Genomic DNA, 18017 nt, shown 5'->3' on the forward strand with positions numbered 1-18017 from the left:
TCTGATAGTTCTACCTGAAGAAATTACATGCAGAACATTAGCTATTTTAGGAAACAGTCATATGCACTTGACCACATTTCATAAGTATTTTATACTTTGCTTTGCAAGTTCCTGGTTATTATGAAGCCTTGGGTGTGAGAATAACAGTTCAGAAACCATGCAAAAGAGGTTCATCCTTAGGCACTTACTGCACTGTCAACTTAGCTTTTTGAGATACAATTCAGAGTCCAGTTCCTAGGTTCAGAAACTTCTCCCCTCATGCATCATAGAATTATTCGGTGGGAAAATCCTTCAGAGACTATCTGATACTAATTTCTACACTTATAAAAATCACAGTCTATAGAAGAAAGTAAATTCTTAAAATTTCTCCAATGAATCATTTCTACACTTAAAACCATCCTTATGATTTGAGGGTGGAGGTAACATATCAACAAAAAAATAATGTAGTTATGAGCCCTAAATCAAATGATGGAGACAGAAGTCATTTACCTGAAGTAGGAATACATATAGTATTAAAAACCACATATATGTTATTGCATTTGACCCTTAAAGTTCTGAATACATGGGAGTAATTGAAGAGAAATTCTGTAACTTGCTTTGAAAGAATAAAATAGGGATGCCTGGGGCAAAAATTCAGGTTTCTTTATTCTGCTCTGCTGTTTCCTTGCCATATATTACTTTTCCTCACAAGATGGTTTTCTTCTTTTCCAGTTCTCCTTAATTAGGCCAACCAGAGCAGCAGTTTCTATCAAGGATCCATCTCTAGTTCAGAATTTTGGACGTTTTGCAAATCTAACTATCTTGGGACCAATTATCAGGTAGGTGGAAGATTATCTAATCCAGGATATAGGACAGAGAAATGCAGAATCTGGCAAAGTGGCTTTCTTTGCATTTAATGGTCAAGCGTGGGTGTGTCACCTGCTCTGGTATGAGTGTTTGTGTCTCTGCAAAATTCATGTTGAAATCAAATCCCAAATATGTAGGCATTGAGAAATGGAGACTTTGGGATGTAACCAGGTCTTGAGGGTAAAGGCCACATGAATGAGATTAGTGTCTTTATAGAGTAGTCTTCAGGGAACTGTTTGTCTCTTTTGCCATCTGAGGAGAAAGCAATGAGGTGAAATCCATGGAGCAGAGAGTGAGCCCTTACTAGACCCCAAATCTGTTGGTGCCTTGATCTTGGACCTCCCAGCCTCCAGAACCATGAGTGGTAAGTTTCTGTTGTTTATAAATTACCCAGTCTACGGCGACTTTGTTGTAGCAAAATTACCAGCCCAAGTGGACGAAGTTACATGAGTCTGCCCTAGAGACAGTCATCTGACGAACTAAGTTATTCTTTTAATGCTAGGGAGTGTGGCTCTGGATACAGAGAAAATCAAAGTAACATTGTATTTAGGATTCAAGCAAACATAGATTTAATTTTAATGACTAAATTATTTGAAAAATAGAGAAAGCTACAAAAATGTTTTACATACTATCCCCCTCAATATATAAAGTGGTTATATTTAACTTTTTACTTTCACTTTTTGTTTTTGAAGGCTGACTGCAGCTGTGTTTATTTCTACTTAATTTTATTATTTAAGATTTAAGGTAGTCTTACTATGAAAAAGTATTTACCAGGATTTTCATCCACATACACACACAAAAAAAGTTCTGATGTGCACATTTCTAGGGGTCTTGGGATGTTGCAAAGACGTCTTTGGTGGCATTCACAGATTACACAGTCAGGAAATTTCCATGTATTGAAAACTTGAAGCTTAAGCAAATTGAAATCATTCCCTGGGACCCTCAATCTACAAATGTTCTTCCCCATCTGGGCACCAGATTGAAAAAAAAAAGCCATTCTGAGTGGATCCAACCTATCAAGAGCTTTGTAACACCTAAAGAGTGTTCTTTGAAGATCAGACTTTAAAGGGGTAACAGAAAGAGAATGCGTCAGATAGGATTCCTTTCAGAACAATCAAAAGAAAACTCATTTCAAAGTGCTCAAAGGTCGAGAAAGTTGATGGGTTCATACAACAGCAAGTCCAGAAGTTTAGCAATTCAGTGACTTTGGCCACAGCTCCTTGCCCTTTTCCTGGCTCTGTTCATCTAATGGTACAATTACTGAAGAAGGTTTTGTAGTTTCGGTAAATTGTAGGACACAATTCAGAGGAAGGTAGTGAACATTTCTGTTTAATGATTACCAAGCAAGGCCTTCAGTATACTCTGAATCTGAACATGTAGAAATAACTGGGCGAGTGGAGTGAATTGTTTAGCATAAGCCAAAAACGGGTCCTTTCCTGCAGCCAGTGCAGGGAGGGCAGTGGTCAACTACTTCAGAACCACAGGGGATAGAGGAATGAATGCCAAGTGGATGGCTAACGATGACATAGCAGATCTGCTGAGAATTTCTAAACCAACACTGTGAGTGAAATGCACCCAGGAGAGTGGACTATACACCCTATCACAGAGAAAAGCAATAGTTTACAAACAACTACAGGAATGACCATAGCACCTTCCTAAAGCATGTATTTCTAAAGATTTTACCTAGGGATTTCTAAAAAAGTATTTTCCTTTTATCTCCAATGACTGTACCTCTCATATTCTAATATATTGTTTAATATTTCTTGCTACCTTTAAGATGATTTAGGTGTAACTATTTTTATATTACTGTAAAATTAAATAAAATGTACTAGAACTTATTTCTTCAATTGATCACAGGCTGAAACTTCTGTTTAATATGAGAAAATATATATTCTTCCTTCCCGTACTTTCTCTTTTTTTCTTTCCTATCTTTGCACTTTCAGATTGAATGCTACATATCTGGAGAATCTATATGCTGTGTCTGTTATGATTAACTAACAACTACTTAGGCAATAATATTAAGTTCTGCAGATTATACTATTCAACAACAATCCTTATATTTTAATTTATTTTGTAGTTTGCTTTAGTATCTCATTTGGAATAAAATTATAGATGGGGAAGATATTTTCCAAGTTTTTGGATATAAAAGTATCTTTATTGCCTTCAAAGAGGAGTGCTAACTGGCCTGAGAATAGATTTGTTCAGTTCAAACTGATAGTCAACTTAAGAGATGTTGAACAGTTTGTTTTTGAAAATTAGAATTGTGAAGAATAATTATGATCTTCATCTCTCTTTTTTTTATGTGTTGGTTGGTTTTCTGTATGGTTAGTTTTAGTTAGTTGTTTTGGTTTTGTTTTTTTGCTTCTTGTAATTGTCAAGACCTGTTGTTGTTGCTATTTTTATTGATATTCAGGTAGCCTCTTTCAATTTAAATTCTTAGCTCTTTTCAGCTGGTGAACCTCCCTTAATTTTCTTTCTCTTCTTCTTTCTTTCTTTCTTTCTTTCTTTCTTTTTTTTTTTTTGTCTTACTGGGAATTGAACTCAGGTACTGTTTATCACTGAGCTTCATCCCCAGCCCTTTTTATTTTAATTGGAGACAGGGTCTCACTAAGTTGTCCAGGCTGGACTTGAACTTGCCATTCTCCTGCCTCCGCCTCTCAAGTCCCTGAGGATTATAGGTGTGGGCCACCATGCAGGCTCATTCCACTTTCTTTGCTACTTCTTCATCTTCCACAGAGAGCTATTCTTCACCAAACTTTTACTTTTGGAATTCTAATAGAACCAAAGTAGAACATTCGTCTTCCTATTATCTAATATTACAATATTGGTTCCTTTCCTATTTTCTTCTAAGTCTTCTGACTAGTTCTTGGGATTATACTCCTATTTTCTGTAGCAACCCATTTGCTGCTCACTGTTTTTATTTATTGATCAATATTTGGAAACATAATTTCCGTCTGGGAACAATTTCTTCTTATCCCAGACTGTTCTGATAAAGAGCAAAATGCTCTTTCAAATTTCAAGGACAATAAAAATGAGAGGTTTCGAAATTTCCTTCTGTTTCTTTCAGGAAGGCTATTTCACTGATTTAAATCAGCTCTTATACTTCAGGTGGGTCTACATGCTTGGAACTATTTTTGTTTCCTCTGCATCTTTGCTAATCCAAGTGTGGTCCATGGGCCAGCAACCCTGGTGTCTACTACTAGAAATGAGGAATTAGAAATGTGTCAATTAGAAATGTGGAATCTCAAGACTTCCTTCTGAATTTCTGAACCAAAGCAGGATTCTCAAGAAAAATCATCATGTCTGAAATTTCAATGTGAATACAAATCACCTCAGAATATACTTCTGCAACTTTAAAATTTTAATACGTACCCAGATGGGGTTAATGTTATTGGACCCTGAACCACATTTTTGAGTCACAAGATGACAGAGACACCCTATAACTGTCTGTGATGATAGTAGTGCTCTAAATTGATGCTAATATGAAAGCTACTAGCTGCATGTGACCAATGGGCACTTCAATTCATTAAAAAAAGATTTTTTTTGGAACCAGGGATTGAACTTAGGGATACTTGACCACTGAGCCACATGTCCAGCCCTATTTTGTATCTTGTTTATAGTCAGGATCTCACTGAGTTGCTTAGGGTCTCGCTTTTGCTGAGGCTGTCTTTGAACTCATGATCCTCCTGTCTCAGCCTCCCAAGTTGCTGGGATTACAGCCATGGGCCACCACGCCCTGCCAATTCATTTAAGTTTATGTTTAAATGGCCACATGTGGTGAGTGGCTACCTTTTTGGACAGAACAACAGAGACCTTTCAAAGTCCTGGGCAATTAGAATTTAATAAATACTTATAAAAAAAAACTCATTTAAGATTCTCTGATATATATCTGGAGATATATATCAGATTGGAATATGCATAAAGTTCCAAGTAGTCACTCCTCTTACCTGTCCATAAATTGTCTTCCACTGTTATCAGTGGACTGTGCAATATTCAAACAACTCGAGCCACATGCCAAAGTACATTACTCATTTGCACCAGGAGGCTACCATGGTTCTAAACCCTGACTGGCCCAGATTTGAGCATCTTGGAAAGAGAATAAAGCTTCTGTACTATAGTTTGCTTCCTTCAGTTTCAGCACTGACTTTCCAAAGCTTGCTGGACTTGTTTTTTTTGATGAACTATTTTTTTTAAAAGCTTGGGATGATGCACAGAACAATAAGGAATTTTGAGCATCAAATTTTGGAGCATTATGATGTTTTCATTTTAATGCGATTCGATTGCTTTCATATGACTTTTAACATATTTTAAAAATAAAGTCTTGATTTGCTGAAATACAGATTAAATTATTAAAAATTATTTTAATAAATTATACTTGACTTTATAATAGCTGTCATATGTCTTTGAATGAAAATAATGTGACTTTTGTTTTTTATCAATGTAAATATTTTCCAGTGTTCTAAAATATTCAGTCAAAATATATCTTCTGACTAGAAATGCTTTGAGGATAAAGGAGGCAGTGATCAAACAGATAAGACTGGTGGGAAACCTCATTAGAGGAAAAAATGGGGAAGGGACTGTGTCTGAAGGTGCCCTGCTCCGGCTAGGGGCAGAGCTAGGACACCAGGGTAACTGCCACCTTCATTTGTTCCAAACCCCCACTTTCTAGTGTCTGTACCTGGGATGGAAATTTGAAGGTTTTCTTGTTTCTCTTTCTTGATATTCAATCTCTGACTTAGAACAAGTCCAGAATTGCCTTTTAAAAGCATTGCTGTTGTCACAAATCTTCTTTATCTTCCTCTTTTGATTGGTAACTCCTTAATTTGCAATCTCAGGGACAGCACTGTCTCTATAAGCTTATTTAGTTTTATCAAAAGGAATTGTGGAAGATATGAGTACCAGAACTTAAGCAGATTAAAGCACAGTTGTTAAATCCGTAAGAAGACGAGATCTGTGAGTATTTAGGATACCCTGAAGCTGAATGGGAGCTTACTTTTAGAAGTGCCATTGCTTCTGTGCTTTGAGGATTTGTTGTGAGATTTTTTTTTTCTTTTTTCATTTTCCATTTAGAAAGTGGGTCATTAAGAATTGTCATTTGCTGAAAAGTTAACCCTGAATGGCACAAGTGCTTTGCAAAGAAATGAAGTAGCTTAAAAAAAAAGTTAAAGAAAGCAAATACTTTAGAAAGTATTTAGAGAATAATGAAAGATTTAGTACATTCTTAAAGAGACGTGATACGTTTACCTGTGTCAAACAGTGCACGCGTATTACTGCCCTTGCCCAGAAAAAATTGCCTGTCCAATTCCTTTTGTGAAGAATCTTCCTGCTGTGCTGCAATTGATTTAACCTCCCAGGTAAGGCAAATTTTCAATAGATCAAATCTGATATTAATATCATGGCATTCTCAATTCTTTTTGATCTTGATGGTCTCCTTGACACTTGGTATAAATACCAGGTTAAATAAAGGTGTGGCAAGGATGAGGAACCCTGTTTTCATCTCTTTTGCAGAATCCTAATGTGACTGTAATGAGATGGTTGTTTTGTTTAGCCTGTGAATACTAAGTGAGTACCTTACAGTTAGAGGTATTAACACTATTCATGGGAAAACCATGTCTGTTTAATAAATTTTCATATCCTTTTATTTGAAATTATTTCTAGCACTTGAGAATTCTATAAATATATGTTTACTAAGTGATTATATAAAGGATAAGCAACTTATCAAGCTGGGAATGAAGACTGGCTTGAGGAAGGAAGTTTTATAAACAAGGAAATCCAGGGTTTCTTCAAACTGATTCTGGTAGAATGAACAGATAGTAGTTTTATTCTTCATAACTTCAATCAATAGCCATTATAGTTAGAATAAAAACAAAGTGATTTATTGGAAGGTTAAGGCCTAAAATTCTTGAGCCCCCATACCAATAATAAAAATTAAACCTTTTCTCATTCCCTAACACTGTCTAACTCAGCCATTCTTCCCCTGGAACAGCTCTTTTCATGCTTAACATTTGACAGAAGTTTCCAATAACCTTGCTTACTTGTGTTTTATAAACAAAAACATTATTCCCTTAAGGTAAGAGGAAAGAATGATAAAGCTTGAATTTAAGGACTTGGTAAAAAGTGGTATACAGTTCAATTCTGCCACATAATTTTAACTTTATACTTGGCAAAATATGATTTGTGATTATCAGAAAAATAACTAACATACCCAATGACCCAATCTCCTGTGGAAGGAAAAGTGAGTGCTGAGATTGTTTCTACTGATCATAAATACCAGATTCTTGCTCAAACTTCTGCTGCAGTTTTCCCAGGTGATCATAAAATTTATAATTTTTAGAGGCAATTCTATGAGAAAAAATTACTAGAGTCTTGGAGAAGAGTGTGTACATATATTCTATGTTTACACAGTTTATTGAATGTCTTCCTATTTATATTTTATGATGAAGAAATCAGAAATTTCATTTAAATAGTCTTGAGAGAAGCTTCATGTATTTATCAAATGAATGGTATGTATTCAGGTCTGATATTTTTTTGTACACTTTTCAATATATCCTCCTTTTAGGAGAAAAAATAAGAACTCAATATTGCAAGCAACATTTTAGGTACAATAAATTCAACCATTCTCACTGTACATTTTATGAACATGTTACAGTTTTTCAGTTAACTGATGCTTTATGTTTATATGATTCATTGAGGCCATGCTTAACCAGACCAAAATTAATCTTATATCATTGTGTTCTTTATCATCTCATAATTTTTACATGGAATTATACATTTTCTTAACCTAAATCTGAGCTTCTTGATCAGCCTCATTCACATATTCATGATATGTCATTCTGCATTTTTTATGTGAGCAGTATGAAGCACATAATCAAGTATTCTATTTGAACATGTTCACTTTTTGCTGTCCCAAGGCCACAGATCCATATCTTGTTCTGGCCACTGTTTGTTGATCATTAGCCAAGAAAGCAAAACCAGGGTTACTTAGTGCAGCTCTGATAATGCTAATCAACATTCAAATGCATTGATGAGTTATTTTTTCCTAAACAGAATAATCATAATGAGGGTTAGTATATACAATGCGCTTACTAAACACACTCTTAATCATTTTACATACGTCCTTCAGCATTTAACCAGAGATCACTACTCCATTGTCCCCATCAGTCAGGGCTCTAGCAAGAAAAATGTTGGCACAGTCATTCTGAGTAATAGTAAAGGGCTATTTGGTTAATAGACTGAACCCTGTAGGCAGGGTTATGGAAACCTGTGGTGTGGTACTGGGGCCAGCAAAGGTAAGAAGCCATTCCTACCTTGAGGCCTGAAAATTTAAGGAAAGGAGGACTTTACAAGAATCTGGAGACCATAGCTGTATGAAGAGGGACACTAATGGAGTTGTGGCTTTTGTAGAAGAAAGCTATCTAGCAAGAAACCAGCTGGCAGAATAGAACTCCTCCTTATTGTCCTTCAACTCTGAACTCTTGTGGGTAGCATATACTGGCCAATTCAAGGGTTCTTTCATGGAATAGAAGCCAGTCTCCTGGTCACAGAGCAGGAAGGACAGGGGTGGGGTACAGATTTGAGAAGCAATAGAAGATACCCATATACTCTCCAAGCTCTCCAAACACAGTCTACAGGCAGCTCAGTTTATATTCTCTGGACCTACTGCTTCACTTGACTGATAACTCTGCTAGGGGTTTTCCTGTTTTTCTAAAATGCAAGCTCCCACAACCCCTAGAGCCTTCAACTCTTCTGAGCCATGTGCCTAGAATGCTCTACTCCAGTCCAGGTTTGGTTGGCTTTCTTCACTCCTTTGTTCCAGGTCTCAATTGTCACCCCCTTTGAGAGGCCATCTCTGACCATGTCGTCCACAATGTCCCCCTCACCAATTCACTTTGTAACATACCACTCCCTTTATTTGACTCATAACACATACCATGAACATTATCTTTTTCATTTCGTTGTTTATTAGAATCTAAGTTTACTGGGCAAGGACTTGTCTATGTTCTTGATCACTATACTTCAAGTGCTTAAAACTAACTCTTAAAGAAGTCTACATGCAATCAATCCATACAACAATATTCTTAATTTTATAGGTGAAGATTTGAGGCCTGTCTAAGATTGTATAGATGTAAGTGGTTAAGACTGAAGTACGGGTATGGACATCCTGAACTACAACCTAATAGATGGGAGGCACTAAGTTACTGCCTCTTCAAAGGTTAATGGGGAAGACACGAGGGCTTCCTTCATGGCCTGTCAGAGTTAACGGAGCTTTAAATGATGACTGACTTGTAAACAAGGCAATGATTTGGTGATATAGAAGATTCTGAGTCAATTATTGTAGCAGAGTAGAGAGGAGGAGAATTTAAAATTAACTCCAGTCTAAGTAAATCTGTATAAGGGTAGTTTGGGAATGCACCTGTGGATGGCAAACATTTTCCAATCTACCATATTTCATCCAGAAAGCAACGTCTGCTCTGCACTGCTTTTCAAGATGGTTGGACAAAAACAAGAAGCAGCTTGTTTGCTGAAACGTTAGCTGTTTTGAGTTAAAAAAAGAGAAAGAAAAATGTAAATGTTGTCGTCATTGAAAAGAAAAGGTACCATTATACCCTTTCCTCACTTTATACTTCAATTAAGCTCATTTCGCCTCCTTCTTGCTTGCTGAACCAGATCCAGTTGGAAAAAGGAGAGTAATGTCATTTCTGGTCAAAACTAGACACTTTTGCATCATAATCATTTTCACTAATTTTTGGCTTTGTTACACAAAATGAAAACAAAAGCTGACATAGATGTTGGCTCTATTTTTTAAAATTTTTTATTTATATAGACAGTGAAATGCATTACAATTCTTATTACACATATAGAGCACAATTTTTCATATCTCTGGTTGTATACAAAGTATGTTCACACCAACTCATGTCTTCATACTCTAGAGGTGGAAGTGGGAGACAGCGGGAATGGGGAGAAGAAGACAGGGAAGCAAATGTGTTTCAGACTCACTGTGTGGTGTTTCCTGTGTGTTGTTTTTTCTGGCAACAACCTTTCTGCTGAATGTCCTTCTTCCTCTACAGCAAACATTTCTCACTTACGTTTGTTGCTCCCTGTTATTGTATGAAATGCTGTGTGCAGAGCTAGGATAAGCGCTACCCTAATTATCATGATTTCTCACCTGGACATTTCCCCCTCACAATTTATAAATTTGTTTTTGGTTGGTAGTAAGAGATAAGGAATTTTATCTCTATCATTATTCTGTTTTATTTAATTTTTGCACCATAAGCTTCCAAGCCTTTCCTACTGACAGAAGTTGTATTTTTGTGTTACTTATTTCCAAGTCAGGCTCTGGGTCAAAAGACATTTACATACCCAGGGGTAGCTAGAAGGCGTAAAGTGGCCCAGTGCCTTGTCTTAACCACTTCTGTTGAGGGCTGTGAACACTTAACTGAGGAAAAGCACTCTTCACTTGTCCAAGATTTTCTCATTCTTTATTGACTTTAGTGTCAATAAACGTGCAATGGTTGAAATAATGCATTTATTATTTTCACACATCACAGTTGTCAAAAGGACAAAATAACAACAAATTTAGTTTTAAGATTTTAACAAACTATTATTTGCCATTCAAGAATTGTGTAACACCTAGTTCTATAAAATAGAAGGAGTGTTCGATGAGATGGGCAGGAGAGTTTGGCCTTCTAGGCAGAAAAGGCCTGAAGAAAGAAATAGGGCAAACAAGAGGATTTCAAAGTTGCTTTCTTTATAGGGTTAAAACAGGCAATCTTTAATAGGCTGGTTAGGGAGAATTGGGCCCCTTTTGATTGGTTGCTGAGAGTTTCCTTTTTATTATTATTTTTTAATTGATCCCTTTCCGAATTCAGTGTGATTACTGTGTGATTACAGAGATTAGATGCCACCTGGCATGAATGACTCTATTCTGGTTTGTCCTGTCTACTGGGGTCTAATGCAGAAGGCTAGTCCAAAACAATAGTCTCCCATAAATTTTATTTAACAGCATGATACTGAAAAGAATACAGGGCCAAAATGAACAGCCTGAGAGGTCAAATAGCATAGTTAACTGCTTATGGTCCTGTTTTATTGAAGCAAAATCTGGAACAAAGCAAATTATTGTCAACCTTGCACCAGGAGCTGGTAATGCCGACTGCCTTGAACTGAGATGATATTAAGTGTCTGTTTCTGTGTTTGATTGTTATTATCATTTTTTATTTCCAGGTTGGATTGGGAATTAACTAAGGAAATCATGAATTTGGAAGTTCTTATCACATGTCATCTCAAGGAAAGGGAATCAAAGGAGATTCAGAAAATTGTGTTACCATGAAAAACTTTAGAAATTGAAGGCATTGTTACTGTGCTGAATGTGTCATTTGTTCCTGAAGTGTGTGATTCACTGTTTTCTAGAGTCTGAAGATTTATGTATTGTGTGAGACAGTTTGACGTGGGCCTAATGTTAGACACAGTTGTAATTCAGGAGTATGTTTGTTACTTATCCTTTGTTGTGGCTGCATTTGGAATAGTCCATGAGGTTAACAGGATAGCATCTCCCAAGGCTCATCAGGGACCCCGGGTGACATCTCAATTTACCACTGAAGCTACTCCTGGCAAGGATCATTGAGAAACCTGAACCGGGTGCTGTTGTTCACAGTCTGAATCAAAATACCTCCTCAGCCTCATGGTGAATTTTAGGGTTCAGCTTCACAAGGCATTTGAGAGTGTTGGTCCCCTAGAGAAGTTGGGATGTCTGTAGTTTGGCTTATGGCAGGTCATCGATATAGTCTCAAACAATTCAATTTGTGAATGTGTATGCATGGTATTTTAACAGGCCATGGTAGGTACAGGAATGAAACCCATGAATCAGAGGCAAAAATTAGAGAAAACACAACCCAGAAGACATATAAGGTAGGAGTAGTGGGGGCAACCAAATTCAGCAGAAATTGTGTCATCCCATTTGTTCATTTTTGGAGTCTAAGAGAGAATTTGTGGTATTGAGGGGATGGGCCATGATTTCTCTCCTCCTCTTCAACTCTATTTTCATTTCCCATCATTTATATTTGTGAGCCCATTAAAATTTTGAAGCAGATAATACCAGGGTGAATGGTTGGGAAATATGGCAAAGAGGTCTTTAGAAAGATAATCTTCCTTATTCTGACTTTAGAAAATGAAAAACTTGAGTATGGAGACATTAATGTATTTGCTAAACGTGTCATAGCTATTAAGTGACGGAGGGGATTTTAATATTTATGTGAATTCAGAGCCTATATTCTTAATCACAACATTGTATTGTTTGTCCCACAATAAGTATTTTAACCATATCCTGGTGACTGACTACATGAAGACTAAAGGGAGATATGTGAACAACGAAAGCTGCTTATTTCTTTATGTGCTGAATTCAAAAATCCACATGTACCTGGCAGAGAGGAGCTCAAAATATGAGAGATCAATTCACATTCAGGGTTTCAGGCTCACCAGGGTGGGACTCTGAAGACAGACGTCAGGGCCAAGGGCCCTGGTATTTCCTGGGCAGCCAAGGCTATGGGAGTGCATTGGATTTGCCCCTGGAAACTGTAATCTGGCCAGTCATTCCAAAGCCCAACTGTGTGATCTGCTCAGAACTCATTTCCTCAGGAAAAAAAATGGGACTGAACTCATCTCTGCTTGAACTTGCATTTGCAACCCAACTGAATAAAAGGATGATTAGGTACGGGTCTCATATAGCAAAACTGATGGGAGAAGTTGCTTAGATAGAGTCTATAATTCACGGAGAGTTCTTAAACTACCCAGAAGTTATTTCCCAACAATTAAGTGTTATTATATAATGAGAAATGTAAATGGTTCAATGATCATAATATGATAGTATGGTTACTATTTATTAAATATGTAATCACTTTGGCATGCAGTTTAGTCATATTTCTACCAGTCATCTTCCAATTTTACGTTAATTATAGTCAATTATATCTTAGTGGGGGGAAGATGTGGCAGTTGTGATTTTTTTTTTTTTTGGTCTCTGATTTCTCTGTTGATGGTCCATAGCTTTGATGCTTGAAACGACTCTAATAAAGCAATATGTTTTGTTCCCTGTTTAATAAAATAAAACCGGTGGGATGCTTTACTTTCAGAAATGTTTGATAAAGTATCCCTCTCATTGAGCTAAGAGAAAAAGCAGTGGATTTTGTTTTTCGTTTTATAGCTCTAGGAGGGAAAGTACCTAAGTATAATTCACTGTTCTTTATGTGACTTTCTCACAACATCCCATTTTCCCTTTTCTAGTTCTTTTGAATAATTCTCACAGTTCTTGGTGAGCTGCTAATCAGTTTAGCCTGTGAAATCAAGGATGGAACAAAGTACATTACTGTGCAGGGAGATGAGCCTTTTATTTTTAAGTAATACGGCATGGCTATTGGACACCCTTTTTCATTTAGTAAGAGATGAAATTTACCAAAATTCTTAGTAAACTATAGTTTTTTTCTTCTTTTCTTTCTTAAATGCATACATTAATATTAATTAGCACAAATTAATATTAATTTGTACTACATATTGAAATTATATATGAATGCTTCTCAGTTTGCAAGTGCAGGGTTTACTTTAGGTCTTTTGTTAACACGGAAGAGACATTACTAGAAATACTTGGCAAAAATCCAGGCTAGCATCTGAGCAATACCTTGTAGGATGCTTAATCGCAAATCATGGATAAATGACAGTGAGAAGCATATCACCTTCACTTATGTGGTTTTTGTAATTACTTGTAGCATTTTGAGGCTGTGTTCATATCCATCCAATTGCACAATTTGCTCTCATTATAATAATTGACCATGGTTTAGCTGCTATGGATTTAGAAGGTAGTAAATAGTTTTGAAATTATCTATAGTTAAAAAAAAAAAGACAAACCCAAGTGACTTTTTGTTACATAGACTTCAAACTCTGCCAGTGCAAGTAAAGCTGGGCCCCTATCTTCATCTGTGTCCCTGAAGGCTGGTACGAGCACCAGGAATGAATCCCCCACCTCAGTTTCCCTCCTATTTGGGATTTACGAATTAGGGTGGAGCAACATTCTCTATCTTAGTGGGATATAGACATTCACTTAATGGGAGCATTCATGTTTTATAAAATGAAAACGCACTTTTCTGGATCTGAAATTTTGTTAAGTTTATTTGGAACTAGAAAGAAGGCTTTGTCTGGTTCACATTTTTCATATAGTTTGAAGATACCTTTAAGAGGCTGAACATATTTAACTCTACATCCTTTCCCCAAGTGAACTTGAATATTTTTCTTTGATAAACTCATAATAAGAACATTCCAGTTAAGGGAAACAGTCTCAGATATTTTTTTTGTCATTTAAGAAAAATCGAATAGTATCAATGGGAATAATGGTACCTAAAATAGAGGCAGCTATTACTCCAAATTTTGTCAGTTTGGAAAATCTTACTGAAAAACATCTGAGATTACTGGGTAAGTTATTTAAAAACTGGACTTTTCCTGATTGAAAGGTCAACCCAAAGGAGGGGGGGAACCTACTTCAAACTTTAGTCCCATGAGGAGGCAGGTGGTCTTGAATCATGTCAGTGTTTTAGGTTCTCTTGCTGGCTATAGATTTTTTTTTTTTTTTGAGTGCTCAGAAAAGAAAACAGCTTAAATGACATTTTAAAGCAGACAGTATCAGGAAGGGAAAAAAGTTATAAACTTCTCTGACCTCCCTGGAGAGAAGCCTCTCCCTATCAAAATCAATATTCTTTGTCAACTTGGAGAAGAAAATAAGAAATATTTGGGTGCAACAGAGGGGAAATTGACTGAATTTAAAAAAGAAACAAATACATATACTCAGGCATATGTATTTCCAGGCAAAGACTCTTGAACCATAGGGGTTCTGCTTTGGTGTAAAGATTTGGACTTTTCAGATCTGATCTCAGTAGTTTTGCAGAATAAATCTCCAGTGACTTCAACAGTGTTCAAAGGCTCCTTGTGATCATTGTGAGTTTGATTTATCTGCACTTTCCAAATAAAAATGTATTTATTTACCAAGATGTAAAGCAAATCTGTCTCCTGTTTTTGATAATGATGCAATGACAGGGGTAATACTCCGATGTTAATATCTTGCTTAACCCATGGGACATATGCTATTATTATCTCCATTTTCAGGAGAGAATGTACTGGGTCCTGGGAGATTAAGTAATACACCCCAGGCTATGTAACTAGGGAGAGTCAGAGCATGGATTTTTACTGAAATTCATCTGACCTCATCACTGCTTTCTATACTATGTGGAGTGCTGCTGAGTTAAGGAATCTTCACTGTTTCATTTGTCATAATGGACAATTTCTGATTCTTGTATGTACCTTAAATGCTTTTGAAACACTTACATGGAAATATGTAATCTATGGCTATATTTAGAAATAAAGCATCACATATTGATATGATCACCATATAAACCTTCATCTTAAAAAACAAACTTACAAATATTCTGATCAATGTGCTGGACAGTGTTATCCATAACTTCTGTGTCTGCTGAGTTAGTGTCTAGTTTATAAGTTGCTAGAAGAAGAATTTGAAATTCTATAATTCTGATTGTGGATTTGTCTATGCTGCCCTTCAATTCTCTTAATGTTCACTTGACATTCTCCTTTAAAAGTATGCTCATTTTACTATGTCCTTTTGATGAATTACTCCTTTTGTTGTTGTGAAATAGATTCTTTGTTACTAGGAATAGACATTAACTTGAAATCTGTTTTACAGTATTAATGTAGCTGCTGTGTACTTAGGAGCATTGTTTGCATGGAGTACTTTCATCCAGGTGTTCTCAGTCCTGATGTGTTTGTATTTAGAGGTCTTCTTGTTGACTGAATATAGGCGAGTCTCACTTGTTTTCATTCTGGCAAGCTTTACCTTTTAATTGAATCATTGCTCCATTATGTCCATAAAAGCCTGTAGCTATAAAGAATGTTGAACCATAAATGCCATCTGAAATGGTAAATGATGTTTCCATGTCTAATTTTATTATAAATATGATTGAATTTATGTCTTCATCTTATTACCATTATTTTATTCCTCTTCTTTGTTCTTCATTTTCTATTATTTTCCTAGATTTTTTGGATTATTTTTAAATGTCAGAAATCCATTTTAAATTTCCTTTTGACTCTTTAAGCTATCCCTCTTTGCTATTTTCTTAGAATTTGAACGAGCAGTATAAAGTGGTTTATACCACTTTATGTATAATGTAGAAAGCTCAAAACTACTTAAGTTCATGTGTCCCACCCCTAGCTCTTATGCCATAATTGTTATATATGTTGCATTTTAACATGTGATAAATCCTACAATATGGTAATGTTTGGTTTACACGATTATATGTGTTTTTAAAAAAGGAAAAAAAGCAAAAACAATTTTTTTAATCAACCCAGATAATTACTATTTCCCACATTCTTCATTCCTTCCTTGTATTTGAATTTCCATATGATATCATTTCTTTCAAGTTTGAAAAACTTTATCTACCAATTCTATATTTATAGTTCTGGGGACAATTTTTTTTAAAAATTTTTTGTTTTATATGAAAACGTCTATTCTGCTTTTATTTTTTTAAAAAAGCCATTTAATGGAGGTGTGAATGACATAAACAAAGTTGCAGAAATATGATGTGTACAGTTTGATGTGAAACCATCATGTTACCATCACCGTCAATTCCATAAGCATACCCATCACCTCCAGAAGTTCAGAGCTGCTCCTTTGAGCCTACCCCCTTTTGTAATAAAATACATAAGATCTATCCTATAGGCAGAATTTTGATTACACAATACAGAATTGGTAATCATAGGCTCCAAGTTGTACAATATATCTCAGATTTTTTTTGTATAACTTAAACTTTTGCATTTGACCAATACTCCCTCATTTTCTCCTCCCTGTAACCCCGGATGACCACCATTCTGCTCTGTCCTCTTTACATATTTTAGATTCCACATGTGAGACTATGCAAGCATAATGTCCCCAGATCCATGTACTTTGTCACAAATGGCAGGATTGTTTTTGAAGGATTACCTTCATTTTTGAAGTATATTTTTACTGCATGCAAAATTCTGGTTGAGGAATTTTTTTTTTTCTATTAGTAGTTTAAGATTTCATTCTATTCCCTTAGGCCTCCATGGTTCCTTAATACAGAATGGGTGTCACCTGGATACATTGTGTTACCTTCCTTTTCTGAGTTGGAAATTACTTTTACTTAACTCTTTAATTATGATGTGCCTCAGTGTGGCTTTCTTTGTGTTTAATTTACTTGGTGCTCACTAAGTCTCTTGAACTTGGTATTCATTGAAATAGGAAACTAAAATATAAAATAATGAAAGTTGAATTCAGTGAAATAGGATCAGAGACGCTTGAAAAATAATGTCCTCCATCAAAGAATTATAATAACATATCCATAACTGACTTTAATTTTTACAGTAATTCACATCAGAAGTATTTGAACTTAGATATTCTCTGAAACAAAATATTGGGTTAAAATATACATGAAGAAAAGACAAGTGAGTTAAAAAGATATCAGCTATACATACCATTTCCTCACGAATGGAAGTCATTTTCTTTGCATCTACTCATGCTTCCTAAACGTCTGAGACTTTTCTGATAATCAGAGACCCTTGGAGTCTTGGGCTAAGAGTAGCTTTCAAAGTTATCCAGTGCAAACAATGCTGGGTTACTCAGGCCCAGAGTCTTCTGTCTCTACATGGTGTTTCTTGTTCCTGTTGACTACTTGATATGATGATAGCTTCCTAGCAAATGTAAAGTGTTTGGCTGAGTCTCTGTTATTTGTTTCCCAGTATCAGATATTCTTATTATTTATTTTCATTCCTTAATAGTTTCATCCCTATTTTTTTTTTTTTTTTTGTACTGGGTTCCACACCCAGGGGTACTTTGCTACATACACCCTTAGCCCTTTTTATTTTTTAATACAGGTTCTTCCTAAGCTGTGCAGGTTGGCCTAGAACTTGTGATCCTTCTGCCTCAGTCTCCTGAGTTGCTGAGATTATAGTTGTGCACCATTGCTCCTGGCCATCTCTGTCTTTCGTTTCTCTTATGTATGGAAAGATCTTGGCCTATGATCTTCCTGGGTGGGGTGCTAAATTAAATTTTAAAAAGGTTAATTATAAGACTTTCCAAATTCTCTCTTCTAAATTCTCTGTAAGTGTCT

General features: G+C 35.9%; 1 long non-coding RNA gene across 1 annotated transcript in view; it reads left to right on the forward strand.

The window, feature by feature from the left end:
• The first annotated feature begins 1108 nt into the window (after nucleotides 1-1108).
• The window catches only part of LOC143408787 (uncharacterized), a 161315-nt gene continuing 144406 nt past the window's right edge, over nucleotides 1109-18017 (forward strand). The window contains exon 1 of the long non-coding RNA XR_013092520.1: nucleotides 1109-1210. This is a non-coding gene — a long non-coding RNA (uncharacterized LOC143408787). The remainder of the gene's footprint in view (nucleotides 1211-18017) is intronic.

The sequence above is a fragment of the Callospermophilus lateralis genome, chromosome 10 (genome assembly GCF_048772815.1).
Source record: "Callospermophilus lateralis isolate mCalLat2 chromosome 10, mCalLat2.hap1, whole genome shotgun sequence".
Classification (NCBI taxonomy): Eukaryota; Metazoa; Chordata; class Mammalia; order Rodentia; family Sciuridae; genus Callospermophilus; species Callospermophilus lateralis.